Raw genomic sequence first — 10,020 nt, 5'->3', positions numbered from 1 at the left:
CTTAATTCCTGCTCGTCCTCGAGTAGGTAAATGATAAAAACAGAATTTTTGATGCGGAGTGCTACTTGGCATAATTTTAATGTAATTCTTCTTAATGGTTTTTATCATTTATGCCATCGGTTGTGTCCCACTACTCAGTTTTGCCACTAGGAATTTCAACTGCTCAAAAATGCCATCGCTGTGTTAGACACATGTTCAAAAATGCCACTGGGCACCATTATTGTGATCTCAAATCTCTTTTGCCATGTTATAATGACATAAATACCTATGAACCAGCATGCCAGCTCTCCTTCTATCTTACTACAATAAAGTGTGGGGCCCACTTGATCCCAACGATGTTCTTATTTTTTTTATAAAATTATTCGCTTGGTTACTCCTGACAAGTGGGGCCACACTTATCATTGTGAGATAGGGAGAACTGACATGTGGGTCTAGGCTTATTTTTGTCATATAACATGGTCAATGAGTTTGATGTGAAAATAACGATGTCTAATGGCATTTTTGAGGAAACATCTAACGGGACGATGGCATTTTTGAGCAAACATCTCACGGATCGATGGCATTTTTGAGTAGTTGTAACTTCTAGTGGCAAAACTGAGTAGTGGGACACAACTAGTGGCAAAAATGATAAAAACCCTTCTTCTTAATTGTGATATGAATATTCAGATCCGAAAGATTCAAGACAAAAGTTCATATTGACATAAAAATAATAATACTTCGAGCATACTAACTAAGCAATTATGTCTTCTCAAAATAATATGGCCAAAGAATGTTCATCCCTACAAAATCATATGGTTTAGTCATGTTTCATTTTCGTCACACAAGAATGCTCTCATCATGCACAACCCTGATGACAAGCCAAGCAATTGTTTCATACTTTAGTAATCTCAAACCTATAAACTTTCACGCAATATATGAGCGCGAGCCATGGACATAGCACTATGGGTGGAATAGAATATAATGAGGGGGGTTATGTGGAGAAGACAAAAAAGGAGGAAGTCTCACATCAACGAGGCTAATCAATGGGCTATGGAGATGCCCACCGATTGATGTTAATGCAAGGAGTAGGGATTGCCATGCAACGGATGCACTAGAGCTATAAATGTATGAAAGCTCAACAAAAGAAACTAGTGGGTGTACATCCAATTTGCTTGCTCACGAAGACCTACGGCACTTAAGGAGGCCCATTGTTGGAATATACAAGCCAAGTTCTATAATGAAAAATTCCCACTAGTATATGAAAGTGGCAAAACAAGAGACTCTAACATGAAGATTAAGGTGCTACTTTGAAGCACAAGTGTGGCAAAGAATAGTAACATTGTCCATTCTCTCTTTTTCTCTCATTTTATGGCCTTTTTATGGCCTTTTTTCCTCACTTGGGACAATGCTCTAGAAAATGATGATCATCACACTTCTATTTATTTACAACTCAATGATTACAACTCGATACTAGAACAAAAGATGACTCTATATGAATGCCTCCGGCGGTGTACCGGGATATGCAATGGACCAAGAGTGACATGTATGAAAGAATTATGAACGGTGGCTTTGCCACAAATACTATGTCAACTACATGATCATGCTAAGCAATATGACAATAATGAATGTCTCATGATGAACGGAATGATGGAAAGTTGCATGGCAATATACCTCAGAATGGCTATGAAAATGCCATAATAGGTAGGTATGGTGACTGTTTTGAGGAAGATATAAGGAGGTTTATGTGTGAAAGAGCGTATCATATCACGGGGTTTGGATGTACCGGCGAAGTTTGCGCCAACTCTCAATGTGAGAAAGGGTAATGCATGGTACCGAAGAGGCTAGCAAGGATGGAAGGGTGAGAGTACGTATAATCCATGGACTCAACATTAGTCATAAAGAACTCATATACTTATTGCAAAAATCTACAAGTCATCAAAAACCTCGGTACTACGCGCATGCTCCTAGGGGGATAGATTGGTAGGAAAAGACCATCGCTCGTCCCCGACCGCCACTCATAAGAAAGACAATCAAATAACACCTCATGTTTCAAATTTGTTACATAACGTCTACCATACGTGCATGATACGGGACTTGCAAACTTCAACACACATATTTCTCAATTTCACAACTGCTCAACTAGCACGACTTTGATATTATTACCTCCATATCTTAAAACAATCATCAAGCATCAAACTTCTCTTAGTATTCAAAACACTCTTAAGAAAATTTTACTAACTTTGAATACCTAGCATATTAGGATTTTAAGCAAATTACCATGCTATTAAGACTCTCAAAATAATCTAAGTGAAGCATGAGATATCAATAATTTCTATAAAACAAATCCACCACTGTGCTCTAAAAGATATAAGTGAAGTACTAAAGCAAAAATTATATAACTCAAAAGATATAAGCGGAGCACATAGAGTATTCTAACAAATTCCAAATAATGTATGGCTCTCTCAAAAGATGTGTACAGCAAGGATGATTGTTGTAAACTAACAAGCAAAGACTCAAATCATACAAGACACTCCAAGCAAAACACATATCATGTGGCGAATAAAAATATAGCTCCAAGTAAAGTTACCGATAGAAGTAGATGAAAGAGGGGATGCGTTCCGGGGCATCCCCAAGCCTTGGCTTTTAGGTGTCCTTAGATTATCTTGGGGGTGCCATGGGCATCCCCAATCTTAGACTCTTTCCACTCCTTGTTCCATAATCCATCAAATCTTTACCCAAAACTTGAAAAACTTCACAACACAAAACTCAAAGTATAAAATCTCGTGAGCTCTGTTAGCGAAAGAAAATAAAATACCACTTCAAGTTACTGTAATGAAATCATTCTTTATTTATATTGGTGTTATACCTACTGTATTCCAACTTCTCTATGGTTTATAAACTATTTTACTAGCCATAGATTCATCAAAATAAGCAAACAACACACGAAAAACAGAATTTGTCAAAAACAGAACAGTCTGTAGTAATATGTAGCTAGCGCAAGATCTAGAACCCCAAAAATTCTAAAATAAATTTCTGGACGTGAGGAATTTATCTATTAATCATCTGCAAAAAGAATTAACTAAATAACACTTTCCAAATAAAAATGACAGCAGTTCTCGTGAGCGCTAAAGTTTCTGTTTTTTACAGCAAGTTCAACAAGACTTTTCACAAGTCTTCCCAACGGTTCTACTTGGCACAAACACTAAGTAAACACAAAAAACACAACCAAAACAGAGGCTAGATAAATTATTTATTGAATAACAGTAAGGAAAACATTGGGTTGTCTCCCAACAAGCGCTTTTCTTTAAAGCCTTATAGCTAGGCATAATATTTCAATGATGCTCACATGAAAGACAAGAATTGAAGCACAAAGAGAGCATCATAAAACACGTGACAAATGCATCTAAGTCTAACATACTTCCTATGCATAGGCATCTTATAGGCAAACAAATTATCAAGGCAAGCAAAAACTAGCATATGCAAGGAAGCGGAAAGAAACAATAGCAATCTCAACATAACAAGAGGTAATTTAGTAACATGAAAATTTCTACCATCATAATTTCCTTTCTAATAATAATTACATGTAGGATCATAAGCAAATTCAATAAAATAGCTATCACATAAAATATTTTCAACATGATCCAGATGCATGCAAAGTTGACACTCTTCCAAAATAGTGAGATTAACATTAACTAAGGTCATGATCTCTCCAGACCCACTTTTATCAAAAATTTCATAAGATTGACCATTCTCCAAATATGTGGGATCTAAAGTTGACACTCTTCAGACCCACTTTCAATAATATTGCAAACACTATTATCAATCTCATATTCATCATCATGGGGTTTAAATAAATTTTCAATATCATAAGAAGAATCACCCCAATCATGATCATTGCAACAAGTAGAGGGCATAGCAAAACTAGCATCCCCAAGCTTAGGGTTTTGCATATTATTAGCACAATTTACATGAATAGAATTTATAATAAAATCATTGCGATCATGCTTTTTATTCAAAGATCTATCGTGAATCGCTTCATAAAGTAATTCATCACACATTTAAGATTCACGAATTTCAAGCAAAACCTCATAAAGATAATCTAGTGCACAAAAACTCACTAGCAATTGGTTCATCATAATTGGATCACTTAAAAATATTAGCAAGCGGATGAGGATCCATATATCTTAGGTTCTCTGTTTAGTAATAAATAAACAACTATTCCAACCATACGAGCAAACAAAAAGCAAGCGAAAAGGAGGCGAACGGAGAAGAGAGGGCGAATAAAACGGCAAGGGTAAAGTGGGGAGAGAAAAACGAGAGGCAAATGGCAAATAATGTAATGCGGGAGATAATGGTTTGTGATGGATACTTGGTATGTTGACTTTTGCGTAGACCTCCCCAGCAACGGCGCCAGAAATCCTTCTTGCTACCTCTTGAGCACTGCGTTGGTTTTCACCGAAGAGGAAGGGATGATGCAGCAAAGTAGCGTAAGTATTTCCCTCAGTTTTTGAGAACCAAGGTATCAATTCAGTAGGAGGCTACGCGCGAGTCCCTCGTACCTGCACAAAACAAATAAATCCTCACAACCAACGCAAATAGGGGTTGTCAATCTCTATAAGACCACTTACGAGAGTGAGATCTGATAAATATGATAAGATATATTTTTTGGTATTTTTGTGATAAAGATGCAAAGTAAAATAAAAGCAAAGTAAAAGCAAAAGGAAATAACTAAGTAGTAGGAGATTAATATGATAAAGATAGACCCGGGGGCCATAGGTTTCACTAGTGGCTTCTCTCGAGAGCATAAGTATTCTACGGTGGGTGAACAAATTGCTGTTGAGCAATTGACAGAATTGAGCATCGTTGTGAGAATATTTAGGCATGATCATGTATATAGACATCACGTCCGAGACAAGTAGACCGACTCCTGCCTGCATCTACTACTATTACTCCACTCATCGACCGCTATCCAGCATGCATCTAGAGTATTAAGTTAAAAACAGAGTAATGGCTTAAGCAAGATGACATGATATAGAGGGATAGACTCATGCAATATGAACAAAACCCCATCTTGTTATCCTCGATGGCAATAGTACAATACGTGCCTTGCTTCCCCTACTGTCACTGGGAAAGGACATCGCAAGATTGAACGCAAAGCTAAGCACTTCTCCCATTGCAAGAAAGATCAATCTAGTAGGCCAAACCAAACTGATAATTCGAAGAGACTTGTAAAGATAACCAATCATACATAAAAGAATTCAGAGAAGATTCAAATATTATTCATATATAGAGTTGATCATAAACCCACAATTCATCGATCTCAACAAACACACCGCAAAAAGAAGATTACATCGAATAGTTCTCCACAAGAGAGGGGGAGAACATTGTATTGAGATCCAAAAAGAGAGAAGAAGCTATCTAGCTACTAACTATGAACCCGTAGGTCTGAAGTAAATTACTCACACTTCATTAGAGGGGCTATGGTGTTGATGTAGAAGCCCTCCGTGATCGATGCCCCCTTCGGCGGAGATCCGGAACAGGCCCCAAGATGGGATCTCGTGGATACATAAAGTTACGGCGGTGGAATTAGGGTTTTGGCTCCGTATCTGATCGTTTGGGGGTACGTAGGTATATATAGGAGGAAGGAGTACGTCGGTGGAGCAACAGGGGGCCCACGAGGGTGGAGGGCGCGCCGGGGAGGGGGGGGGGTAGTCGCGCCCCCCTACCTCGTGGCCTCCTCTTTTCTTTCTTGATGTAGGGTCCAAGTCTTCCGGGTCTTGTTCGTTGAGAAAATCACGTTTCCGAAGGTTTTATTCCGTTTGGACTCCGTTTGATATTCATTTTCTTCGAAACCCTAAAACAGACAAAAACGTGAATTCTGGGCTGGGCCTCCGGTTAATAGGTTAGTCCCAAAAATAATATAAAAGTGGATAATAAAGCCCAATAATGTCCAAAACAGTAGATAATATAGCATGGAGCAATCAAAAATTATAGATACGTTGGAGACGTATCATCAGTAACCTTAGGAGATTGGTTTAGCGATTGCTAAGGCGCAACGTCGTGCACGTTTGTAGTCGGATCGTCAAAGTCGTCTCCACCAAATCGATAGTTATAATCTCATCGAAAGATCGGGACCCTTGCCTCTATCAGTACCTCGGGACGATGGTCTTCACTGAGCTCCTAAGGATGTCCGAGGAGTTTGGCTTCTCGAGCGGTGGCCATGTAGGTAGGATCATGCTGCCCTGCGACGCCACGGTCAGGAGAGAGGCCTTTGAGGAGGTCGAGATGGCGTTCTCGAGCTCCATTGTTGGGCACTGCCACAGCTACAATTCTAGCTGCGTGGCGCCATCAATGGGACTCAGCCATCAATTTGCTCTTTGTACTTAGCTACTAACTTAGCTTGTGAAACAATTTTTTGGTTAGGACTGAGATGAACTCTGTAGAGTCCGATGTAAGATTCGCTTATCACAGGAAATTATACTCCCTCCGTCCAAAAATATTTGTCATCAAAATGAACAAAAAGGGATGTATCTAGAACTAGAATATATTTAGATACATCCCCTTTTATTCATTTTAATGATAAGTATTTCCGAACGGAGAAAGTACAAAAGAGATACAGCAATTTTCTTAGAAAAAATGTATTATTTGACACCTCCTTTAACATAGTTCGTATATACTCCCTTTGTCTCATAATATAAGAGCGTTTTATACACTAATGTAGTATAAAAACACTCTTATATTATGGGACGGAGGGAGTAGCACTGAAGAAAGTGGAAAGAGACCATGTGCTTATAGTTCGTACTCGACTGCTCATGATTTGCGGGGGCAGGAAGCAGCAGCTAAAAGGAGAGGATGGAGATGGATGAAGTCGGTGACGGCACGACGAATGGGGTGGAGATGGGGAGGATTAGATGAACAATCAACAAACTGTTGTTCCTACCTTCTACCTAGAACCATCTGATTGAGATTGTGTGTCCCATCTAGAGGTGGACTGAGCACTTCATAGGTTCTAGTTAGAGGTAGGTTCTAGATTGAGATTGTGCTGTATCTGCCTTGGAAATGGATGCTTCCATTGTATCGGGCCAATTCTGGACCTCCATTCCTCGGGCGTTGTAGACTGCAATGCGTAGGCTGGGCGGCTTCTCGCCGGCTCGCCACACTCCGGTGAGAATTCTAGACCAGAATAAGCACTCTGATTGGTAGCAGTAGGTAGTAAAGCAAGCGAATTTCTGAACATATTGGGGTATGAGTATGATACATCTCTCGGATACTTGCCTTTCATCTTCTGTTCTGTAGACGAGACATTGCCCAGAAATTAACCGAGCCTTCCAAGTTAACATATTGCACAGTGATTTCCTTTTTTATTATTGTTTTCTTCTAGAAAGGGCAGCTATTCGTTATTGTTGTATATGCAAATTCAATTCTAGACTGAAAAGGCTTTCATAGCAATTTCTCAAGTGGAAGCAGAAAGAATGCTGAAGATTTTTTTAGGGGAGCGCTCTGAAGATCATCGTGCCGTGGTATGCTAATGGCACCTCGAACCGCCTACCATCTGTTGTGTACAGGACACGGTGGCCATGTCCTTCCACTACCGTTGAGAACGTTCGGCTTCTTTTTGTTGCCTTCATGGTAAGCTGCTTCCTCGTGAGGGATTCTGCCCTTTGCCACTTCTAATGATTCATTCTTATTGGCTTAAATTCTTCCAACTTTCCTCTATTAAACAACATTGAAAATTTCACAGAACTAACCATCTTCATAATCAAAGACACCCATGAAGATGCAAAACCCATCTTCATTGTAATAGCTTCCAAGTAAGCCCACTCCACACACGATCATACGCTTTCTTCATGTCCAGTTTCACAACACAAAATCTGGTATTCTTTGCCTTATTCCTTTTCATAAAGTGTAGGCATTCATAAGCAGTAAGGATATTATCTGTAATAAGGCGACCAGGAACAAAAGATGATTGTTCCTCAGAAATAATGTCAGGAAATATTTGTTTCAACCTGTTAGAGATCACTTTGGAGACAATTTTATAAAAAACATTGCAGAGACTTATTGGCCTAAATTGGGTAAGTTGGGGTAGGATCCTTTACCTTAAGAATAAGAGCCAAATGTTGTCAAATGGGGCTAGATGTTGTCAAATGGGGCTCGTGAAGCTAACTATAGTGTGGATAAAAATGGTTGTGGTACTTAAATGAGCTGCAGTCAACGCGGTCCATTTAGCACACTCACTCTTAAAAAATTGTAAAAAGTCTGTAAATCGTAAATTATAATGACAGTGACACAAATAAAGTTCAACTATTCATATTATAAATACTCCGAATAAAAGTAAAATAACTAACTTTAAAAAATGAAATTTAAAAAATGATTCATCTATTATTTAAATATAAGCAATGCATGTATAAAACTGTTATATTCACTAAAAATTTTATTTTTTATTTAATATTTTTAAATATAATCCATGACGGTGTATTTTAAATGTTTGTATTAAGTAAAAAAATTTAAACACTCATGGATAATATTTAATATGGTATTATCTAAATAACAGGTGAATATTTCACAATATTACATAAGCATTTTTCATAAGATATTTTATTGCGTACCTTTATATATTTATTTTGTGTGCACAGGAATATTTTTGTAGCATGAGGTTATTATTTATGTGCCACAAATATTTTGTGTGCATGGGCCTTGTTTATGGATTTTTTAGAAAAATCATATGTGCACATGAATATTTGTTTACCATGAGGTAATTATTAATTACACAAATATTTGAATCTAACTTTTATTATTATGATTATTATTTACATACTTTTTCTTTTTCTTTAAAACGAAAGAACGTGTGCTAAATGGGCCGCACTGACTGCAGCTCATTTAAGTACCACAGTCGTGCTTCTTGTCTCTCTGCCGTGCTGGTCCTCTAGGGCGGTTGAAGACTTCTTGTCCATGTTCAATCCGTCCGCAGATTAAGGTCACGGCGGCTCAGTGTGGGAGCGATGACAGCGGCAGCAACGACGCGCCGGCAGCCCGCAGTGGTTCGAGGAGAGGGTTGGTTCGCGAGGGGTGTATTTTCTTATCTTGTTGGGATGTTTTAAATCAGAGGTCCTTTTAGCCAAAAAGAAAGTACCACAGCCTTTTCCATTTCATACATTAGGTTTGGGGGCCTAGAATAGTCAACAAGACGAGTTGGTGTGATGGCCAGCACCAGGTCGATTCCTGTGTGCACAATTTTTCATCTAATTTCCCAGACTGGATCCACTAGTCAGGGGCAGGGGCATATATCGATGGGGCATATGCTACGCATCGCCCGGCGGAAAAATCCGCCGGCTTATGAGCCGTCCGATTCAATGATGTGGGCTGTTTCCTCTTCTTTATTTTTTTGCAACTAGACTCTCGTTGCAAAACATTATAATTCTGTAACAAGACTTTTGGTGTAAAATTCCTGCAATAAAACCTGTGTTGCAAAATTTGCAACAACATCTATGGTCTCTTCTATGTATTCTTGCAACAAGACCCTTGTTATAATTTTTTTTGCAACAAATATTATGTTGCAGAAACATCGTTGCCACCTCGTCCACTAGCACCGCCGTGTTGATCACCACCATTCAACAACAACAGTGTTGTTGTTGAAACTGGTTAGAGGACGATGGTGAGGTTGGTGACGCTCCTCACCGGATCCATGCATCCAGTTAGTGGGGAGGCACTCGATGGCGGAGATCCGACATGGAGGTGAGTAGGCGCGTGGTGGGGCGATCTCACCGACGGTATCCACGTCAACGACAAGGTTGGCGACGCTCCTCGCCGGATCCGTTGATCCAGTCAGTGGGGAGGCATCGATGGCGGAGATCTGACATGGAGGCGAGTAGGCGCGTGGCGGGACGATCTCACCGACGGTCGTCCGCGTCAACGGCAAGGTTGGTGACGCCCATCACCGGATCCATTGATCTGGTTGGCAGGGAGGCATTCTGAGGGAGTCCTGGATTAGGGGGTGTTCGGATAGCCGAACTATACCTTCAGCCGGACTCCTGGACTATGAAG

This window comes from Triticum urartu, chromosome 5 (genome assembly GCF_003073215.2).
Source record: "Triticum urartu cultivar G1812 chromosome 5, Tu2.1, whole genome shotgun sequence".
NCBI classification, from domain to species: Eukaryota; Viridiplantae; Streptophyta; class Magnoliopsida; order Poales; family Poaceae; genus Triticum; species Triticum urartu.
This window is presented reverse-complemented; position numbering follows the sequence as displayed.